General features: G+C 40.3%; 1 pseudogene; it reads left to right on the forward strand.

The window, feature by feature from the left end:
* Positions 1-5,958: 5,958 nt before the first annotated feature.
* Positions 5,959-22,447, forward strand: LOC127420946 (asparagine synthetase [glutamine-hydrolyzing]-like; annotated as a pseudogene).
* The last annotated feature ends 2,298 nt before the right edge of the window (positions 22,448-24,745 follow it).

Consider the following 24,745-nt stretch of genomic DNA (forward strand, 5'->3'; position numbering starts at 1 on the left):
GGTTATGTAAGAGCCTGTGTGGAGGTTTATTTAATGACCTTTTGTCCATATCTTGGTCGTATGCACAGGCAATTACTGGCACACAAAACAGTTGAAGTAACTATCCGTTGGGATAAACAGAACTGTTCTCATAGCTGCCTGTTCTTCTTGTGCAGCTCGGAACTAGGTCCCTAAATATATCTGGCTATATCTATGCTCTTGAGTTCTATGAATGTTCTTTTTAGTTATGTTAATGCAGGTCCCATTGTTCCCCTGGGACTTCTCAGTGTAAAGGAAAGTGATGAGAAAAGCTTCTTCCTTGTGACTACAAACTTACCAATATGTACCAATATGTAAACAAACTAACTGTCACATAGCTTTTTTGCAAGAAACAAACCTGTCTGACGCTAAATACGAAAAACTAAAGAGATCATGGGCAGATAAAGTGTATTTTTTCCAGTCATCCATCGGGGAGAAAGAAAGGAGTATCTGTTATGATACATAGACAAGTAAATTTTACCCTTGCAACGACTCATAAAGATACAGAGGGAAGATTTATTTTGTTAAATGTTTCTATAGATGGTATAGATGTCTCGCTCATGAATGTATATGCATCAAATGAAGATAAGCCTGACTTTATTAGAAGAGTTTTTAACACAATTTCACAGCATAGCTCTGGAATATTATTCATTGGGGGAGATTTCAATTGTATTATGTCAAAATGTATGGATAGACAACCTATTCCTAACACCCCACTCTCCCAAATGAGTAAGCTGCTAAAATATCAATCTTCTGAGTTACAACTAGTGGATATATGGCGAAGCAAATTTCCAAATTGTAGAGATTTTACTTTTTACTCTCGTAGACATGCATCCTAATCTAGAATAGATTATTTTTTCACTCCCAAGGCTGAGATTCATAGAATAGCCGATATGAAGATACTGCCAATGAGAATTTTACAAATCCTTATACAAAATCCACAAAATGGATATATTAATGAATTTTACAAAAGTTTTAAAGAATTAGTATCCCCGCTCCTTCTAAAAGCATATCATCATGCGCTGCAATCAGGCACGGTGGCCCCCTCATGGAGGGAAGCAACCATAGTAGTAATTCACAAAGAAGGCAAAGATCCTACTGACTGTCAATCATAAAGGCCCATTTCATTGTTGAATAGTGATCTACGCATACTAACGGCCATTCTAGTCAAAAGGGTAAATAAAATTATTAACCAAATTATACAGCCAGACCAAACCGGATTTATTCCAGGGAGATACTATGGGGATAACCTTCGCAGAGTGTTAAATATAAAGAACTATACAAAATCCAAAGGAGAGAAGTTATTGCTTCTATCACTTGATGCACATAAGGCATTCGATTGTGTTTCCCTGCAATATTTCAAACTCTTGAATGGTTTAAATTTGGCCCCAATTTTATCAAATGGATACAAACACTCTACTCAAGTCCGCTCGCTTCGGTTAGAGTTAATGGATGTAGATCTGAGTGCTTTGCCTTGGAACACATATGTAGACAAGGATGCTCACTGTTGCTCCTGTTGTTTGCAATCAGCATTGAACCCCTAGCTCAACTTATTCAGAATGACAAAACAGTTAAGGGCATTACAATTAGAGGAGAAGAACATCTCGGTTAAGACCCCGCGGAGACCACATCCTGTACGGAGGGTAGGTAACATATGGCAAGCACATCATGTGGGCTCAGAGCCGCACATGGAAGAGGCACGGTGGTCGGTCCTGTCGGAAAGGGGAGGAGCTCTACAAACACGGTGACAGAGAGGGCTCTGTCGAAGGGAGACGCAGGTCTACCGACAGGAGACAATACTGCGGAAAATACATCACAGGGGGTTACCGAAGTAACCGGCACCTGTGGAGCACCTACCTCAGTAAGGGCATATTAGCACACGTACTGGTTCCGGCTGTGAATTCCTCTGCTGAAGGAGGAAGGACATCCAGGGTTCAGGGGTTCGTGAACTCGCACGGGAAAAGAAGTGCACATCTTCGCCTCTTTAGAGGGGAAAGGCGCTATACGCAAGTGATACACTTGGCCAGCTGTCCGTATTCCCGAACTTACCTGTTCGTACCTGACGGGACGAAACCAGCTCAACCCGGAGATTGTAAAATCTCGTGAAGGTAATGGGTGTTGCCCAGCCCGCTGCCCTGCAGATGTCTGCTAGAGAGGTGCCATGGGCCAGTGCCCAAGAGGATGCCAGACTCCTTGAGGAGTGTGCTCGTATTCCCGAAGGGGCAGGCACGGCCTGGGCGTGGTATGCCATAGTGATGGCATCCACGATCCAGTGGGCAAGCCTCTGTTTGGAGACAGCGTTCCCTTTCCGCTGTCCGCCAAAGCAGACAAAGAGCTGCTCAGAGCGTCCAAAGCTCTGCGTGCGATCCAAGTAGATGTGCAAAGTACGCACCGGACACAGCAACGACAGGGCTGGGTCTGCCTCCTCCTGGGGCAGCGCTTGCAGGTTCACCACCTGATCCCTGAAGGGGGTTGTGGGAACCTTGGGCACATAGCCCGGCCGGGGTCTCAGTATTATGTGAGAGTCACCCGGACCGAACTCCAGGCAGGTATCGCTGACAGAGAACGCTTGCAGGTCCTTGACCCTCTTGATGGAGGTGAGCGCAATCAGGAGGGCCATCTTCAAGGAGAGGGCTTTCAACTCGACTGACTCTAGCGGCTCAAAGGGGGCTCCGCGAAGGCCCAGGAGGACCACGGAGAGATCCCATGAGGTGAACAGGCATGGCCTAGGAGGATTCAGCCTCCGGGCGCCTCTCAGGAACCTGATGATCAGGTTGTGCTTCCCTAAGGACTTACCGTCCACTGTATCATGGTGTGCCGCTATGGCGACCACATACACCTTCAAGATGGAGGGGGACAGCCGTTCCTCCAGCCTCTCCTGCAGGAAGGAAAGCACTGACCTGACTGCGCATCTCTGAGGGTCAGTGCTTTCCTTCCTGCAGGAGAGGCTGGAGGAACAGCTGTTCCCCTTTGACTGCGCATCTCTGCGCATCTCAGCTCAGGAAGAACACCAATTCATGAACTGATGCCACTTCAGGGTATAAAGCTGCCTCATGGAGGGAGCTCTGGCCTGAGTGATCGTGTCTACCACTGCTGGTGGTAGGCCACTTAGGTCTTCCACGTCCCATCCAAGGGCCAGACGTGGAGGTTCCAGAGGTCTGGGTGCAGGTGCCAGATGGTGCCCCGTCCCTGAGAAAGAAGGTCCTTCCACAGGGGAATTCACAAGGGAGGGGCTGTTGCGAGGAGCGTGAGGTCTGAGAACCAAGTCTGGGTGGGCCAATACGGGGACCACGAGGGTCTGTGCAAGTAGGCTCACTGGGGGGAACGCATACTTGCGTAGCCCCCAGGGCCAGCTGTGTGGCAGCGCATCTGGGCCGAGGGGGGCCCCCGTCGGTGAATACCAGAGCGGGCAGTGGGAGGTTTCTCAGGAGGCAAATAGGTCTACTTGTGCTTTGCCGAACCAACTCCAAATCAGCTGGACCACCTGGGGGTGGAGTCTCCACTCTCCCCTTTGTGTCACCTGCCATGACAGCGCATTCCTCTGTGGCATTGAGGTTGCCCGGGGTGTGAGTGGCCCGCAGCGACCTCAGTCACCGCTGACTCCATCGGAGGAGATGGCGGGCGAGTTGCGACATGCGACGTGAGCGTAAGCCGCCTTGGCAATTTACGTATATAAGCTCCGGTCGCTGTGTTGTCCATCCGGACCAACACATGCTTGCCCCGGATCAACAGTAAAAGCCTCCGCAGGGTGAGCAATACTGCCAGCAACTCGAGGCAGTTGATGTACCAACACAGTTGCGGTCCTTGTTCCATTGCACACGGTGCCCCAGCCTTGCTTGGAGGTGTCTGTCATAATGACGACACGCCTGGACACTTGCTGTAGGGGAACTCCTGCCCGTAGAAATGCAAGGTCTGTCCAAGGGCTGAACAAGTGATGGCAGATCAGCGTGATGGCCACGCAGTGTGTGCCGCGGCGCCATGCCCATCTCAGACCTGAGTCTGAAGTGGTCTCATATTTATCAACCCTAGTGGCGTGACCGGCGCCGAGGATGCTATATGCCCCAGGAGCCTCTGAAAGTGTTTCAGTGGAACCGCTGTTCTCTGCTTGAACAACTTCAGGCAGTTCAGCACCGACCATGCACGCTCGCTCATGAGGTGCGCAATCATCGAGACTGAGTCTAACTCCATGCCGAGGAAAGAGATGCTCTGAACTGGGTAGAGCTTGCTCTTTTCCCATTTGATCCAAAGCCCTAGCCGGCTGAGGTGCCTGAGCATGAGGTCACTGTGTGCGCACAGCAACTCTCGAGAGTGAGCTAGAATCAGCCAGTCATCGAGGTAGTTGAGTATGCGGAGGCCCACTTCCCTTAACGGAGCAAGAGCTGCCTCTGCGAATTTCGTGAAGACGCAAGGGGACAGGGACAGGCCGAAGGGGAGAACCTTGTAGTGATATGCCCAGCCATCGAAAGCAAACCGTAGGAAGGGTCTGTGACGTGAAAGTACACGTCCTTCAGGTCAACCACCGCGAACCAATCTTGATGCCAGACACACGCCAAAATGTGCCTTGCACAGAAGGGTCGCGATCTCCGCACGCAAGGAGGTGGCGTTCTCGCCCTTCACCGAAGTGAAGCGGAGGCCACTGAACCGGGGCGGGTGCCTGGTGAACTGAATCACGTAGCTGAGTTGGATGGTCCTGGCCAACCACCGCGATGAGTTGGAAAGTGCTAGCCACGCGTCCAAGCTCCGGGCGAGGGGCACTATGGGGACAATCGTGTTTAACGTGCCTGTGGGTGGGGCCTCGCGGTAGGAGGGAGCAGGGGATGCCACGTCGAGGAGCCTCGCTTCATCTCGAACTCGTGGCTGCGCTGAGGGGACCCTCGAAGCACTTACCTTGCTCTATGTACCCAGCATCGGGGGGGTCAGCGACGGGGGAGGAGGGACTTTTTGACCGTCCTCATAGTCCGTCACAACCACCTGGCTGTGGGTGTGAGTGTGGTGTGATCATCAAATCACCTCCAGCACAAGCTGGGCTGGCCTCGTACCCGGAGGTAGAAGGCACGGCATGGGGGGCAGCTAGAGTGGCTTTCCCCCGGAAGAAGGAAAGCCGTGACCACAACGTTGCCATGGTCATATTCTCGCAATGAGAACATGAACTATCCACGAACGCTGCCTCAGTGTGATTATGACCCAGACATGTGAGGCAGTGCCCGTGGCCGTCGGAAGTGGAGAGATGCGGAGAGACTCCTTTTATACCCGTATGTCCGGGGGAGTGGCATGCAAATTCCACTCGCCAATTCTCATTGGAATGGAGGTTACGACAGTAACCGAGATGTTCTTCTCCTCTAATTGTAATGTGAACCGAATCGTGAGATGAGTAAACCGTTACACCCCTACTGCTCAGAGTTTCAAAAGTTTCAATGTGAGAGTTACAGATTGAATGGAGAGCAGGCACAATCCCGTGAAGGGTGATGGAAGAATGCCCTCACAGACACATGCTCTGGAATGCCCTAGAGAATGAAGCCATGCATGTCTCGATTTAAATCGTACATGTAACTAATTTAATATTTATAGATTCTAAAATATTGTATACTCATTTGCTGAATCGTGAGATTTATTCTGTTTTTAACTGTCTAAATCGATTTTTGACACACTAACGATTCTCGATTAAAAAAATAATAGTTCAAGATCGATGCATATGAATCGGCAGGATTACTAATCGATGCATCGAGAAAACAAGTGAATCGTTACATCCTTATTTGAAACTAATGATTCGTAAAGGTTTCAAAGCTTCATTAAGCAGTGTTTCGAAAGTGCCCATCACTACTTTGTGCATATCGCCACCAACTGGTCGTGGCTGGTAAAAGGTGGAGATTTATAGTAAAAAAGGACTTATATTGTTATATTATTTTGGCTCGTTTTTTCTTATGCATTTCCAACAGCAGAATGTGTGGTATATGGGCCTTGTTTGGCAATGATGAGTGCCTTGTGGTTCAGTGCACTAATACAATGAAAATTGCACATCGCGGTCCAGATGCTTTCTGATATGAGAACGTAAACGGTTTTACCAACTGCTGCTTCGGGCTTCACTGTCTGGCAATTGTGGACCAGCTGCATGGCATGCAGCCACTGTGTGTCAAGAAGTTTCCCTACCTCTGGCTGTGTTACAATGGTACACTAGATGGTGCTATAGGAAGTGTAATCGAGCTTGAAATCATGATAGCCAAGGAGACTGCTGTTGTCAAGATGTATGGTGAAAAGGAGTTACATTTTGGTCTGTTCTCACCCAAAACCGATTGATTCGCTTTAGAAGACATTGAATTAACCACTGGAGTTTGATTGATTATGTTTGAGCATGTTTATGCATTTTGGTGCTTCCCCTTGTAGCAGATTTTGACAGGTGGAGGTGGGTTTCAGAGAAAAACTCTCGCAGCGTGCTGCAGTGAAACCGGCTTATCTACAAAACTGAGCAATTTAAATGTTACACATCGAGAGAGACACAAGTTGATTGGATACTCGATTACATGTCAAAGGACCAATCAGCTTACACCATGTGATCCAATTGGCTTAACAGATCACATGTGAGCAAGCCGATTGGCACCAGATATTAAGTTCAAAGAACCAGCTTGCACCATGTAGTTTCATGGCTGAACTTTAGTAATTTTCAGAATATTTTTTATTTCCCTTATTGCTTTATCCACTTATAAAGACCATAACTAATCTGTTAGTTCCATGTGCTCATTTGAATGTGACAGACAGAAGCCATAACTCTTCTTGCACTTACAGAAAGTACCATAATACTTCTATGTTAGTGCCATGGTAATACCTCATTCTTTTTGAAATACCTTGGATAGGAGTACAATGTAAATAAATATAAAATACAAATCATGATATATTGTAGCATAGACAGGACTGCCGGTGCAACGGGGGCGGGCTGGCATATGACCCAGCACTTTTTAAACTACTGGGACAATGCCCCACCACTTTTAGGCAATGAAAGATATGTCTGAATCCCTGGCAAAACCAATCAAAACCTCTGGTGTGCAGGAAATATTCGCAAAAGGGTATTCACACGATACCTGCAACATCTCATTAAGCCTTGTTTACATGGGTGTCGATATGTCAAAATGAGCGCCGAATTAATTTGGTCCAGCCCCGAAAGTTTTTGTAATTGCAGGTGTTTGTGTGGAACTGAAGCTGGAGTTAAGTTTTTTGGTTATTGCAGTAGTTTTCCTGCAAATTCAATGATATTCATCTGGTGTTCGGAGTGTTTATACGCGCTAAATTTGCTTCCTTATCTGAAACATGCTCAATTCAAGCCTGGTTTTCGTGCGAGTGTAGCATGAGCCATCACAAAACCAACTGTGTGATGCGCTCTGCTCTTTCCTGCTGTATCTTTAAAGCACACGCATTGTCAGGGCTTCCCTTGATGTCTCTGTGATGGTGCTTACCACAAAACTATTGCAAACCATTTAAATTCTACTCAGAATTAACTAGTTTAAATGCTATGGAGGAAATCAAACATCTCCAACGATGAGAAGGCCCCTAACCACAGTAATAAGGAGCCACCCATGGTCTTGCAGGTGCTTATGGCATTGCACTGTAAAAACAAGGGCAAATAAATAAAGGGCTTTCAAGTCTGGACCTCCAAGATGTACGGAAAATTATGGACAAAGTTTTCCTTCTCTGTAATATATGTTCTGTATAAATGATGCTTAATAAAGTAACTGGCCTTGTTTGACTTAAGATATTCCTAAAGATGAATTAAATCATTAAGAGCCCAATGAAAAAAAAAAAAGAAAAAAATTATTTCTTATGGAGTAGGAAAAAAAAACTCACTAACACAGTGTCAACTCATGAGTACAGTCAGAAAACGATAAATAGTCTTGGAAATATCTTTTTTTATTTTTTTTTTAAACTAGGTAGAGATACCTATGGTGTGAAACCATTGTTCAAGTTGATGATCAATGATGGCTTTCTAGCTGTCTGCTCTGAGGCCAAAGGTATAGAGTTGTTCTCTTGAAATATCACTTTGAGCACATCTCTTACAAAGAGTCAGAACATGATTCTAACAGCAACACATTATTTTAATCCAAACAGGTTTAACACAGATCACACACTCCATGTCCACTCCTGCAAAGATCAGTACCTTCCCTCCAGGAGACATTGAGGTGCTTGACTTGAAGCTGGCGGGAAAAGTGTCAGAAGTCTGTTCAAATCGACCGCTTCCTCAGTTGCACAGACGAACCCAAACACGCCACCTATGTCAACGTGGAGGGACTTGGCACAGGTAGATGTGTTGTATACACATGTACACATGAAAACATATTTGTTAACTGAAATAAAAAAAAAAGGTAAAATAATTGGAAAAAGCTGAAATGCAGGTAACATAAATGGAAAAAACTGAAATAAATTTTCTTGATTCCAAAACTAACTTAACCCTCCATTACTTTTTGGGGTCTGAGTCCCATCCACCTCCTTTTGTGGATTTTTATATTCTAGGTACTATTAACAGGCCACGTTTATTGAACTTGCAGGACATGCTCCCAGTAATGCATTACAATCATCTAGTCTTAAGTTTATGAATGCACTATTTAATTTTTCGACATCTGCAACCGAGAGGATGTCGTAACTTAGCAGTATTTCAGAGGTGGAAGAATGCTGTTCTACAAACATTGGAAATGTGATTTTCAAAGGACAGATTGTTATCAAATATAACACCTAAATTCTTTGCTGTAGAAGACGATATTACAGTACATCCATTGAGAGTCAAATTATATTTTAGTGGCTTATTTTTAGAGGTTTTTGGTCCAATAATTAGTACCTCTTTTTTGTTGGTATTGAGTAGGAGGACATTTCTAGCCATCCAATCTTTGATTTCATTGATACACTCTGCTAATCTAGAGAATTGTGAAATTTCGTCGGGTTTTGAAGAAATATAAAGTTGGGTATCGTCACCATAACAGTGAAAACATATTCAACGATTCATAATGTCTCCTAGGGGAAACATATATAAGGAGAAAAGCAGAGGCCCTAAAACTGATCTCTGTGGTACTCCATACTGTTGGGCCTCATGTATTCAGATAGAAGACAAAGGCAGGCCTAACACAGTCGTAAAACCTAACTCAGGCCCACATACAAAGTCATAAATCTTACTGATAAAAACCGCGCCAAAATCAAACAAAGGGAGTCCAAAACAGACTACAAATCCCATGAAGCCTTGCTCACTAAAGGATCTAACTCTCAGCTCCTATTGGATGAGGCACACGACAGAACGCCCCTCAACCATGACATCATCAGGAGTAGAAATACCTCTGAAATGCTTCCGGGATTTACTTCCAGCAACTTTGTTCGCCATGCGTAGACGCAGCTCATCGCTGCTCTCAGGTGTAGACTCGTGGCACAAGGAAGTAATGTCCGACTTGAAACTGTGGCCATACAATCTCCATCTCGCTGGACGAGTTGAGATTACTCTGTGTTCCACCGGATCCGAAGGAGACCGCTGAGCAATCCGCATCTTCATCCGTTTGCCTGCAGAAGTGAAGAGATAAAAGATTTCTCTTCCATCTTCAATCAAGTCGACGTCGCTGATTTCTCCGCCAGCCCACCGAGAATCAGCAGCCATACCACCCGCCGACAGAGCGAGGAAACGGCCTCCCGTCATCACCCGAGCCTCGAGGAACCGAGTTGGAGTTAAAGGACGAATGAACACACATTCTACATCCTCATACAATTCAAGTAAGAGGTTTACGTCTGGGCAGAGATAGAATATTATAGTGTGTTATTCTTGTGTATCAAGGTTATTGCTTGTACAGTTTACGGACCGCTGAGTCCGCTCATTGCTAATAATAATACTCAAGGTATTAATTATCAGGAATGAGATTCGCTGTGTTGTAGTCCAACCACATTGGACTGTTGTGCATTTCCGCCATCGCGGGTGAGACCAGCACACTGAGTTTATCCATTAAAGAATCAAAGACCGTGGGGCGGTTTTCGAGCTGTCCACCGCATCTCTGAGTGATAAACTAGCAGCTGCTTACTCTCCCACGATCGCGAAATCGGCTTTAGGGCTGTCACTTTATTCTTTCTCTCTCGTACTAACCACACACACACACGCGACCCCTCACAAACATTATCGCACACATTTTTGGCTAGTAGATAGCTTCATGATAAAGCTCAGCTGTGTCCCTAAGCTATCGTACAAGCGGATACACGCGGTAAATTGGTAGACGCCATTGACTGGTTTCTCTCCGCCCACATTCTCTCTCGCCATGTTCTCTGGCCGGAAGTCTCAGGTGACATACTCTCCACGAGAGTCACGTCCGCAATTTTGTGCGCATCCCTCCTTACACACACACACACTCTCTCTCTCAGACAAACACCCTCATGTGTTATAGGATTATTTTGATTACCATATCTAATCATATCACTGTTTAGTTTGTAGTGTAAGTCGGAAGTTTATTGACTGCATTGTATTAATTATTAATTGATATTACTGCATAAATAAACTTTGTTATATTTCAAAGAGAAGTGTTTTGGTTTGTTTTGCATACACCTGTGTCACATGCTGATGGGATGTCAGTGCTTGGATTGAAGCCTTCATTCATTGTTTTTTTTCCCGAAAATCGATATTCTTCGGATGTCGATTTTCCTAAGAAAACAGTCTAATATTGAGACTGTTATACTATCTGGTTATTAGTCCCTGATTCCAGGGTGGTGCCCTGGCAAAATTAATCCTAAATAATAATCTGTTGATTTTTTTGATAATTGATAATTATCTTTGATGATTGTTGAATTTGAAGGATCAATAAGCTAGTGTTAATTTTAATTAATGTTTCATCGATGTTAACAGTTAACGATTATCTTTGATAATTGTTGATTTAAAGGATTAAAAAAGCTAACAATGATTCAAATCAATGTTCTATTGATTTTAATAATTAATAATTATCTTTGATAATTGTTAATTATTGCTAATAACCAAACCCGCTCCTAAACGTAGCGCACTAAATTTACTGGAGCCCCATATGAGGTTTTAATGAGTTAGATTCTATTATTTAATTAATAACTAAAGAAATAGTTATTAATTATTTCTGATAGTAACACTGATCTAAACCATCAGTAAAGCCCTACAATACTTAATTTTAGTTCGATCTGACAATTCCTCATTTACACAAAGTGGTAGCAGTCTGATAAATAGGACATAAACCAAGCTAATGCCTGTCCACAAATGCCAACATAATTCTCAAGCCTGTCCAAGAGAATGTCGTGATCTATGGTGTCGAAGGCCGCACTAAGATCTAAAAGCATTAGAAGAGAAATGCATCCGCGATCAGATGATAAGAGCAAGTCATTTGTAACTCTGATAAGTGCAGTCTCTGTACTGTGTTGTGGCCTAAATCCTGACTGAAATTCTTCATATGTACCATTTCTCTGTAGAAATGAACAGTTGGGACTTGGGAGGACACTACCTTTTCTAGTATTTTCAACATAAATGGGAGACTTGAGATCGGTCTATAATTAGTCAACTCTCCAGGATCAAGCTGTGGCTTCTTAGCCAGCTTAAAGATTCTGGGGACATGCCCTAAGGATAGCGAGGAGTTAATAATATTAAGAAGAGGTTTTTGGAAACACCTCTTTTAAGAGCTTAGTTGGTATTGGATCTAACATTCATGTTGTTGCTTTTGATGTTTCGATAAGTTTTGTTAGCTCTTCATGACCTATGACGGCGAAGTTGCTCATGGGGAAAATTATGAAACACTGTTTTCTGAGGTGCTGTGGCAGACGATTGCATAATTCCAATTTTATTTTGGATTATTTAAATTTTATCAGTAAAGAAATTCATGAAGTCATTACTATTGTGCTGCGATGGGATGTCTGGTTCAGTCAAAGCTTTATTCCTAACCAATTTAGCCACAGTACTGAATAAACACCTAGTATTGTTGTGGTTATTTTCTATTGAGTTTGCTAAAATATGTTGACCTGGCAGCTTTTAGTGCCTGTCTGTAGCTACAGACACTATCCTTCCATGCACTGTGAAATATCTCTAAATTTGTACTCTTCCACTTTCAAGAGCTGTTCTCTTAAAGCATGAGTGTAATCATTGTACCACGGTGTGGGGCTTTTCTCTTTAATTTTCTTTAATAGAAGGGGGGCAACACTATCAAGAGTGCTAGAAAAGACTATTTATATTTTCTGTGACTACATCAAGTTCTTCTAAACTTTTTGGCTTTCTGAGTATTTCATCGGACAGGCAGCTAGCCTCTATTTTTAAGCAAATTTCTGTGAAACTTGCTAAATAAACATTAGCTAGCAATACTATGTACATTTTTAGCTAAATATCAATAACTTTTTTGCCCAATTTTGTCGCTTGTGGAAGATAGTCAAACCTTTTTAATTATGAAGTATTTATTTGTAGGAGTAGCGCTAGCTAGTTGTTTTCTGGAAAAGTAGATGTGACCGTCATCAGCGAGCCTCTTTTTATATCCTCTTTATAACCTTTTTTTGGCAGTTTCTGTGAAACTTGCTAAATAAACATTAGCTATCAATAACTTTTTTTGCCAATTTTGTCACTTGTGAAAAATCCGCCTGAAGTATTTGTTTTTTTTTTTGTTTTTTGACGCTGTTCAGACCTGCCTGAAAACTGGCCTGCTAGTTAGATAAGTTATCTAGCTTGTTGATATCTTTCTATAATTTAGCAGATAGCCTTACCCATCCATCACACAGACATGATTTTAGATTGTGTGTAGCTTCCTGTTCACAAGGAAAGTGTGAGAGGGCTGTCTGCAGTTGGACATTCTGCTTAGTCTGCAAGCCTTTGGTGACAATTCAGTGTATGGATTTGTGAAGAACACACTGCTGGCTACCAATTGTTGTACTTTTTTCTGTTGTAGAGATGGTTAGCGACTATGGCTCCCTGATCAGCACCCTCAAGAGGAGTAGGCAGCTGACTGCTGATGAGCTTAGGTTCATAGTCGAGGAGGACATGGCTCATGAGGGCATGATCACACAGGAGGAAGATCTGCTGGACCAGGAACTACTGCAGGAAGACCCAGACCACGAGGAGATGGAGGATGAGATGGAACCTGATCCCCAGCCAAGACCATCTACTGGGTATGTATGAATGTGTATGTATTGTTTGTTTCATTTCTCATATGACTGATACTCACAGTAACACTAACACTGTTACTCTTATTATTTTGGGTATGGCTAGCCATTCTCGCACAGGTCTCAAGTCAGCTAGAAAGCGTAAACGCTTCCCTCGTACTCTGACATCGATTCACAGGCACCAAAACCTCTCCCATTTAAGCCTATTCGTCCATTTGGTATTGACTTAGGTAGCGTGCTTTAGGCTGTGCAGTCAACCTCCAGTATGATGTTGTGAGAAATTGACTTTTTCATGCTGTTTTTTACTCAGGCTGTAGTTGTGAGATATGCAGTTTTACAAACCGTCAGGGGTGGGAGCTCGTCCTAAACTGTCTGTTATATTCCAGCTACCAAGGAGCTTGGATGGAGGTGACCCCCGATTAATTTTACAAATTAATTGGGTTGCTCATTTACATGGGGTTTTCAATTCTCCCTGATTCCCATCGTCATTGGGGAACCAAGTCATTTCAGGGCTCGTGGGCGAGGGAATTTATGTTGCTTGACTGCTACAAGGCTCTTTTAGCAGCTCTACATGTTTTAGACCCTACCACAGAGGATAATCAGGATCACCTTTTGAAGTTGCGTTATCTTATGGATCACCTCAAACAAAAATGCCAGTAGCTCTTTCAGCCTAACCAAAATCTCGCAATAGATGAACGTATGGTCAAGTCTAAAGCTCGGTCAGGATTTAAACAATACATGAAGGGCAAGCCTACTCGGTCGGGTTTTAAATTATGGGTAATTGCAACATCAGACTCGGGGTATACTCTCGACTTTAATGTTTACACAGGTAGTCATGATGGGCGTGTCACTGACTTGGCCATCAAAGTAGTTGAATCGTTACTGCAGCCATTCAAAAACCAGGGCCACAGTGTTTGGTTTGACAACTTATACATGTCCCCAACTCTTATGGTTAAGTTTTTAGAAATGGGAACTAATGCCTGTGGGACATGCAGGGTGAATTGTAAACTGTTTCCTGCAGAATTTAAAGAAAAAGATGGGAACGCAAGACATCTCGTGGGGATATGAGGTGGTGTAGGATTGAGGGGAATATACTTGTAATTCAGTGGAAGGACACGTGTGCAGTTACATGCCTCTCCAATTTCCACAATGCAAATGGCTCAACCGAAATTACTAGGTTTGTAGAAAATGATGGCGACTGGACAAAAGAAGTAGCCTTCCAGCCCACTGTCATCAGTGATTATAACAAAAACATGGGCGGTGTTGATAGGTAAGACCAAATGATAAAATCTTACGACTTCCTACAAAAACTCAGAAGTGGTGGAAGGCTCTTTTTTTCCACTTCATAGACATTGCCGTCGTCAATAATTTCATATTGTTTAAGGAATGGCAACACATTCATGCAGCACCAGGGGATGAGCGTAGACCGGTGAACTTAACCCAGATAGATTTCAGAGAAAATCTGGCTCGTCAGCTGGGAGGTATCGATATTCATGCAAGTTTCCCTTTGCATACACCAAAGCCTGTAGTCCCTCCTTCGTCATCACTCCACACAGCCCATGTCCCTAAATTTGAAGAGTCTTCTAAGAGGTGTTGGCTATGCTATCGGAAAATTAGGACTGAAAATAAAACTAAAGTAGCTTGTTGCGCTAATGTAATGGCAAAAGACTTTGCTTGGTTTGTGATAGGAACTGTTTTCAGTCTTGGCACTTAGCCGAGTATGACCAGTTTCGTGAAGAGGCCTAGGTTGGGCTGTGTTTATTGGTGTTGTTGTCCTCCCCCTCCCCTCTTTTCTCCCTCTCTTCTCTCCACAGGTATTGCAGTTGTTGAGTATTTATGAATTTAATAATGTAATTAATGTAATTCTAATGTTCAAATTAAATAAAGTGTGTGTTTTATTGAACACATAAAATGTATATTTCAGTGTTTGTGTCCTTCAATTTCAGATGCAATCTCAATTTATTATTACAGGTGCTCAAAAGGAGTATTTGAGGAGTGGTCATGTGAAATGTATCTTAAAATTCTAAATGTTTGTTTATTCCGTTTTCCCACTAATCACTAGAATGGTCATAACTTTTAAACAATAGATTATATTTCTAATCTGTCTGCTATTCTACACTGCCCACATAATTATGTATATTTCATACGCTCTAAGTTTCCCTCTAGCTTGTAATTAAAATGGTTGAAAATGCAGTTGTCTGATGAAGTATGGTGGTTGTAAAAATTGCTATGTGAAATCTTATTGATAAAGGATGATTAGCTTTAAATAATCATACATATATTTATATAATTTGAAAGCCCTAGTTCTTCTCTTCAATATGGTATATACAGTTCAGGTGTGTGATGTTATATGAATATTAATGTAATATGAATGGAATTTTTGGAATTTTGGGCTCAGGCTTTAAAGGGTTAAGCATTATTAGTTCAAAAGACTTAAACTTGCACCTTGTCCTCTGAGTAACACCAAAAACTAAACTGTAGCAACACCTCCTCCTTGATGCTTCAGGTGAGGCTCATGTTTATAACAATAACCTGGGTGAGTAGACTCATTTGAACTAATATATTCATCTGGTTTAAGCCAGGTTTCAGTTAAACAGAGCATATCCAAACTATGATCTGTAAGAATTTAATTTACAACTAGGGCTTTGGTTGAAAGAGATCTAATAGTAGCCCTACCATTTATATGCTGTTTCGCTTTCATTATTTTATTTTTGTTTTTTTTATTTTTTTTACCTCAATCAAAATTTTTCTAAATGATTTAGTGAGGGGTTTGTGTTTGTAGTTCGGGGAACAGACACAGAGACTGTATCACCTAGATATCATATCAAGACTGTGTTGTAGTTTATGTGACCTGTGTGACATCTCAAGGCAGCTTGCAGACGGATGGTTAAGCCATTCTGTCTGCTTCCTGACCTGGGCCACAGTTAGTCAAATACTATCACTATTATTTGTGTTGTGTATTGAGTTGTGTCGATGCACTGATATTCTTTTACTGAATAATAAAACAGGTGATTAAGAAGCTGGATTCAGCCTCGTCTTTCCCTGCATGCTGTGTCTCACGAGCACGCAGGAAAATGCATTTGTCTCATTCAATTGAAATGCGAGCGTCATGAAACCGCAGCTCAGACGTCACCAGAGCAGCTCACTGTCTACAGAGGCTCACGCCAAACTCCAGCGAAAATATAAATGAGGTATAAACGTATTAATTTAATAGTGAATGCAAAGCGCTCCAGTTTCACTTAAATGACTGTGTAATGGCAAATGTCCTTGGTCGTTGTGGGTTCATTCACGCAGTGTTAATGACAAGCAGTGACAGAGGAATAGATGCCCAACTTCTCTATTTCTGTGGAGATGATAAATTACAAGAAATAGAATCTCAAAGTCTTCCTTCATGAGAAATAAAGGCTCGTGAGTTAATCGGAGAGCCTTAAAATATTGTGTGAAAGTGAAGAATATAAGAAAGAAATATTTTACTATTGCATAATATAATGTGTAATATAATATAATATGATAGCTATACAGGTGGGCTGGGTTTAAAAAAAAAACAGTGTGAAAAGGTAAAATGGACCAAGACTAAATCTGACAAAAAAAGAGATATATTTGAGTTATTTAGAAATATTTTGAAACTTGAAATATTACTTGAATTAATTTAAAATGTATACTTTTATATTTTATATTTGATTGTCATTCATACGTTTTTGAAGCCTGAAAAGGAAATCATATACCCTTATTTTATTATATGACCCAAACTAAATTTGTATAAATGACTTTGTTGTGAGCACGAAGCACACAGTGACAGTTTGTATGACAAACAAAGTAATTGTCATATTCGTGAAAGACCTAAAACAGACAATTAATCGTCATAGCCCTAAAACAGGCAATTAATGGTCATAATTGCAATTATTTGTTTGACAATTCATCATCAGACAAATTTCATAATTGTGACAGCCCTAATTTGAATTATTAGGTTTCAACCTTGTGAATTTTTTGTTCAAAATGTGTATGAAATTTCAAACAGTGACAACTGCTTGTATCATAAATAAAAATGCAATTTCAGGACATCATTATAAATTGATAGTATTTAAAATTTGTACATTTTTAAAAAGTTAAAATGAGATTAAAATGATAAGGCAAAATATAAAATGTACAATATTGCGTGAAGTCATATATATGAAGAGGCCACCTTTCTCAGTTTACTTAATATCTTTTTCAGTTGCATTACGCTTACATGTCATCAGAAGTCTGGCGAGTAAAAACAAAAATTTACTTTTTTTTTTTTTTTCTCCAACATGATCGTAGAGGGTTGCACACTCATGAACACACACACACACACACACACACACACACAAACAGACACACTCATGCAAAGAAATACATTTTTGAGAATTTTGTCCAAAAAAAACAAAAAAACAATTGGCCACAAACCACACACACACACACACACGCATAGTCAGAGTCTGACCCCACATTATTGCTGTTCACGTCACTGATTTGAATTTTGATGTTTGCAAAAAAAAGTTTGCCATTGCAAAGTCCTCTGTTTGTACACAAATTGTAGTGAAATTGAAGTATAGATCCAAATTCATAACTTGTAAATTTACATCTCGAAACTAAGTTTGTTTCAATATTAGGTTACAGAGACAAGGCCCATCTAAATCAATGGGATAACTGATGACTGGCTTTGAGTGTTATTTCATGTCATGTACTTATTTATTTTTTTCACCAGATGGCAGCAAATACTCCAATCTGATATTTTCTTAATTTGTCATATTAATAAAGTTTATGTTTTAACAAAAGATAAATAAATATAAAAAGTGTTTATTTTTATTAAAAATTGTATAATTCAATATTTTTTTTGAAAGTCTAAATACCTTCAAATTCCAGATTAAATGCTTTTAATTAATAATGAATTTATTTAAAATTTCCTTTAAAAAAATCAATTCCATGTATGATTACAGTTTGTGTCAAATTTGACCCTGAACAGCAAAGGTGTCCTCCTTTAATGAACAGTATTCAAGGGTTAAATAAACATTAGTTTTTGATACACTGAATATTCTAAAATTTGAAACCTTTACAACCAGCCTTCATTAAATATAAAAATGCCACTAGATTAACACTAGATGGCCATTAGAAATTTAATGTTGTTAAATTTGTGTTCTGCAGAAAAAGAAAGTCATACACATCTGAGATGACATGAGGGTGAGTAAATGATGAGAGAATTAGCATTTTTTGGGTGAACTATCCCTTTAAACATATTCTAATTGTATCAGTTAATGTATTAACAAAAACATAACAAGGCTAAATTAAAAACTAAATACACTGAAACTAATAAACTCTTAAAAAATAAAAATAAACTAAAAATAACATTCGGATAGTGAATACTAAACCAAATGGAAAATAAAATAAAAATAATACACAAAATAAAAATGACATTTATTTTTATATAATATAATAATAATAATTATTATTATTATCATCATCATCATCATCATCATTATTTTTATTATTATTTAAACTATAATAACCCAGAACTGAATGCTATCTCTGTAAAGTTTCTTGGGGGTTTTCATTAAGCCACTCTGTAAGGATTCAGAATTCCAGTACATTTGGCCACTTTTTGAGTAATCTTTATGTAAATATTGCAGAATTTACTTGAATGAATAACAAAGGATTGCTACATTTTTAAATGAACCATTTTTGAACCATTATTCACTACTCTTTGCTGCAGTACAGTGTAATACCAATCCTTATTGTTTACATTTGCTTTTTAATGTACCGCCAGTCTGTTAATAAAACAAACAATGTATTTCTTCCCTTTTCATCAGGCTTTGCATTGGAGACTGTCAAGAGCAACATTAGAATCCTGTTTGAAAACACTATCAGGAAACGTTTGATGGCTCACAGAAGAATCGGTTGCCTTCTCTCAGGTGCATGTGCTTTAATTATTTATTGATTCAGTGAGTTAGTTTGTCTAAATTGTATTGCATTTAAGCTGTCCATGATACTTTAATTGTCCATGTACTGCATCTCATCTGCCCTGCAAAGGCAAAACACATTAACTACACATTTAATCATAATGAATTTATAAGTGAAATCGGGTCTCTTAAACTATAATCTGTCCTGAGATAGATTAGTTTGGCTGATAAACACATCTGTTAAGTGAATAAAGGTAAATATCAAATTTCCAGGTGGACTTGATTCCAGTCTGGTTGCTGCGACCCTCGTGAAACTGGCCAAAGAAGAGCAGCTCCAGTACCCCATTCGAACATTTGCCATCGGTGCTGATGACAGCCCAGATGTTGCAGCTGCTTGCAAGGCAAGTGACGTTCTATCAGTGTAACATGTTTGACACACCATGTCTTAACAGAATAAACATATATGTGGTTTTAAGCTGTTAGTAGCAGATTAGTTGGGTTTTCACTGTTTTTTTGTTGCAGGTGGCAGATCACATAGGCAGTGACCACCATGAGGTGAGCTTGACTCCTGAAGAGGGGATTCGTGCTCTGGAGGAATTCATTGTTCACCTTGAGAGTTAAGACATCACCACTGTGCGTTCCTCTGTTGGTGCGTACAGTCACAGCAAGTATGTACATGAAAAACTCTCTGCTTTGCCATGGATATATATATATATATATATCCATGGAAAAGCAGAGTGTGTCCACTGACCTCAAACTATTATGTTTAGTTAGTTAGTATTCCTCCTTCCTACTCATTTGACCACGTGAATTGATGTGAATTCCTTGGATTAGAGGTAATGGTGCCGTGAAAGGCTTTAAAAATGCATCATCAGCATTGTACTGCCCAGAAAGTTAGTCAGACAGCAGGACAAAGGGTTCACTGTGGGACTAGACAAAATCTCTACAAAGTTTTCAGTAGACTAGTGGTATGTGGCCAAGTGATATAGTTCTTGCCCTACATCTGAATCAAAGATTCTACTCATGACCACTAGATGGCAGCAGTGCTTAGCATAAAGAGGAACATTCTATGATGTTTATTTGGTCTTTATCTGCAGGTATGTACCTGATATCAAAGTACATCCATGAGAAGACCAACAGCATTGTGATTTTCTCAGGTGAAGGCTCTGATGAGCTTACACAAGGATACATCTATTTCCATAAGGTACATGTCATTGATCAATTCACCCACATCACGGATACAGTTCAGTTGAAAAAACTGTCCTTGGTGAGACTGCATATGCAAAAGAACCATCTTTAATGGTCTTCTGTGTGTTGCTCAAGTTTTGTACAGTATCTGCCTATATTTTTGAAACTATATTGGGTGTTATTTAATTTTTTTTAATCTTGTTTTGTTAGGTTTTGTGTATGTGTGTTTTGCTGTTTTTTGTTTCTGTTCTGTTTGTTTTTTTTATTTTATTTATTTTTTTTTTTATACTGTTTACATTTAAGACAAAAGATTTGGACACCTAGTTGTGAAACAGTGGAACATGTTCATAATTAATAATAATAATTTGTTTTTCACACATATACAGTGAAATTCTTTTTTTCACATATCCCAGCTAAGCTGGGGTCAGAGTGCAGGGTCAGCCATATTATGGTGCCCCTGGAGCAGATAGGGTCAAGGGCCTTGCTTAAGGGCCCAACAGTGGCATCTTGAACCCCTGACCTTCTGATCAGTAACCCAGAGCCTTAACCGCTGAGCCACCACTGCCCCAACTACCACTGCCCCAACTAATGTGATGAACTACACTTGTGGTTACTCTGCTAGGACACCTGTGTGAGCTTGAGGGGAACTGACTTCATATGTCCACTAACAATCATTTGGTTAAAGTAATTAGAAAAAGTTATAGCATCAGGTCTAGCATCATTTGATTGCAGATGTCACTTGGTTTGATACTTTATTTTGTACAGTGTTCAAGGAAATGTATACATTTTTATGGGCCACTGCATATGAAATTACTGTGATGCATTATTAGTTGTATTTTATGGCCATTTAACTGCACTCAGCTGATTATGTCTGTTATGATTAAGGCTCCATCTCCTAAAGCAGGTGATGAGGACAGTGTGCGTCTGCTGAAAGAACTGTATCTGTTTGACGTGCTGAGAGCAGACAGAACCACAGCTGCTCACGGGTGAGAAGAACACAAAATATCTGCTTTCACACACATGCTTGATGACCTCCATTGTATTCTTGAAACCAGAGCTTTGTTTCTCATTAGACTGGAGTTTAGAGTGCCTTTCCTAGATCACAGGTTCACAGCATACTACCTCTCTCTGCCTGAAGAGATGAGAGCACCCAAGGTGGGCTTGCACTCTAGTGACTCATTCTGCCTCATCTCAGTCTGAAATCTGCAATTATATCAGCTCTGAAACCGATGTGAAAACATGAACCAACTGAAAATAAATCCCTTTTCTAGAGGAACCTGATTTTTTAAAATAAATTCAAATGAGTCAATGTAAAAAAGCAGAATATGCAATTGCTGTCTTTTTATAGCCAGTACTGTTGTTTTTATAGCATAGCCTGTTTTGTGTGTGTGTGTGTGTGTGTGTGTGTGTGTGTGTGTGTGTGTGTGTGTGTGTTTTCTCTCTGACTATTGAAAGAAAGCTATAACTTGTACACTTACCTTTTGTTTCAGAACAAATTCAGGAAAATAGTTCCACCTTTTGCAGTTAAAGGGAAAGTTCACCCAAAAATGAAATTCTATCATTATTTACCTGTCATTTGTTTGCTGTCATTATAATGTCATTCTAAACCCATATGACTTTATTTCTTCTGTGGAAAACAAAAGATGAATTTTAAAAAGTCTTTGTATGTTTATTCATGTTTTTATTTGTTTTCCCTTAAATTTTTCAAATAACATGTTAATGATTTTTGTAACCAGATGAATAATTTGTTTGATTGGACCAGGATGGAGTGGAGAAGCATCTCCTGAGAGAAGCATTCAGAGGAATGAACCTGATCTCAGATGAGATTCTCTGGAGTAGAAAAGAGGCCTTCAGTGATGGGATGACATCCATGAAGAAATCCTGGTGCACAAGCCAACAGGAGCACATTGAGACTGAGGTATTGCTCTCAGTTGCTCTCATATTACTCTCGCGAGAGAATGCAGCACTTATATAACCTCTTTCACTGTATCTTGTCCTTTATTTTATTTCATGTTCAGGTGAAAGATGCTAAATTAGAGAAAGCAGCAAAGCTGTTCCCTTTTAACCCCCCTACAACCAAAGAGGGCTTTTTCATAAGGCAGATCTTTGAGAAGCAGTACCCCAGCTGCTGTGAGTGGACGCCACATTACTAGATGCCCCGCTGGATCAGTGCCACAGACCCCTCGGCCAGAACCCTGTCCATCTACAAGGCTGATAAAGACCAATAATCACGCCCAACCTTCAGAGATTGACTTAACATTGTATTCTCTTCAACTACACTATGCACACTGTATGATTTTGCTGCTTTTAGAGTATGCATTCAATATGCATCTTAATATGGCTGTTGACAAATAGTGCAAATTGATATTGGCTGCTGTGGTAACTGCGTGTTCCAGCTCTCTTGGACTGAGTTGGTGCAAGAATTAGGATGCCATATTTGATTGTTTCACCTTTCTCTATTAAATTCACAGTTTTTAGTATTTGCAAAAGAGAATTGTTTTAGGTCAATTTCTTACAAATTGGAGTTAAATCCTCTTTACAACTACAACTACAAATACTCCAACTGTTCAAACTGCTTTGCTAGCTCTGGTGAGTGACTCAGTAAAATTTAAATGTATTAAAGAGATAGTTTGCCTAAAAATAAACATTTTGTCATCATTGACATTTATCCTCATGTCGTTCCAAACCTGTATGTTTTTTTACTCTCTTCCTTGGAACACAAAATTAGTTTTAAAGAATGTTAAAGGGATAGTTCACCCAAAAATTTTAATTCTTTCATCATTTACTCACCCTCATGCCATCCCAGATGTGTATGACTTTCTTTCTTCTGCAGAACACAAATTAAGATTTTTAGAAAAATATTTCAGCTCCGTAGGTCCTCAACATGTAAGTTAATGGGTACCAAAACTTTGAAGCTCCAAAAAGTACATAAAGTCAGCACAAAAATAATACATAAGACTCCAGTGGTATAATCCAGGTCTTATGAAGTGACATGATAGGTGTGGGGGAGAATCAGATCAATTTTTAAGATGTTTTTTTCTGTAAATGTCCACTTTCACTTTCACATTCTTCTTTTGTTTTTGGCGATTTGCATTCTTCATGCATATCGCCCCTACTGTGCAGGGAAGAGAATTGATAGTAAAAAAAAAGGACTTAAATATTGATCTGTCCAGCTGTTCAAGCTGCCTTGTTAATTCTGTTGACTACCCAATAACATTTTTTCTATCTCTCTCTCTCTCTCTCTCTCTCTCTCTCTCTCTCTCTCTCTCTCTCTCTCTCTTTCTCTCTCTCTCTAAAACGTTTGTAAAGTGTAATGGTTATATCAGTCCCCTGCACTTGTGAAAAATGTTGCATAGTGAGGATGTCTTCAAAAATAATGCCATAAATAGTTTTCATTTATCACTTAATGTCATACAAAGTCCAGTAAACATAAAAAAAGCTAAATCAATATTTGGTGTGGCCACCTTTGCCTTTAAAACAGCACCAATTCTCCTAGGTACACCTGGACACAGTTTTTCTTGGTTGTTGGCAGATAGGATGTTTCAAGTTTCTTGGAGAATTTGCCACAGTTCTTCTATCTATTTAGGCTGTCTCAATTGCTTCTGTCTCTTTATGTAATCTCAGACTGACACAATGTTCAGTGGGGGTCTTTGTGGGGGCCATGACATCTGTTGCAGGGCTCCCTGTTCTTCTGTTCTAATCTTTTCTATTTGCAAAAGTAATGTTTGTTTGTCTAATATTTATATTTCCTACGACACACTAAAGATGAAGATATAAATAACCATCTTAAGACAAATGCTTTTGTGAAACATCTTATGTGCCTAAGACTTTTGCACAGTACTGTATATACAAGTGTGTGTGTGTGTGTGTGTGTGTGTGTGTGTGTATACTGTATATATATGGTTAAGATACTTTTTCAATCCCATATAGTGGCAAAATGACGAAAGATTCTGAATGTGTCTTACAATGTTTGAAGGAGATCTCGTTTGAATTATTTTATAGTAGTAACAATGACTATAGTTACTATGGTATTATGGTGGAAAGTATGGTTACCATGGTACATTTGTTTAGGACTTGGCTGGTAACTGAATGGTTTTAGGTTTGAACCCTGCAATACTTGAACTATTACCATTGTGCCCTTGAGCACTTCCAGTGGGACTGTCCCTTTAATTGGTGTACTGTAAGTTGTTTTAGATACAAGTCAGCATAACCAGTTAAAGTTACTGTAAAACTTACAAGAAATCAGTGTAGCCAGGTTGAATTCCTGGCTCTAGTTAAAACAGGGTTAACCATTTAGCCCTAAATGTTGGGTTAGCATTGGGATGCAAAAGTGCTCTAAATGTGTGATTGAAGCAAATATATTCAAGGTTGTTAATTACTGTTAATGTAATGTTTGTATATTTTTTGGTGGGGCAACACTGGAATACAAAATAATTAATGTTAGACTAATGTAAAAGATGTGTATGTCACCTTTTATGTTTGAAACAACTTAAACCTTCACACTGCAAAATAAAAATTTTCTTAGT

Source organism: Myxocyprinus asiaticus, chromosome 30 (assembly GCF_019703515.2).
Source record: "Myxocyprinus asiaticus isolate MX2 ecotype Aquarium Trade chromosome 30, UBuf_Myxa_2, whole genome shotgun sequence".
Classification (NCBI taxonomy): domain Eukaryota; kingdom Metazoa; phylum Chordata; class Actinopteri; order Cypriniformes; family Catostomidae; genus Myxocyprinus; species Myxocyprinus asiaticus.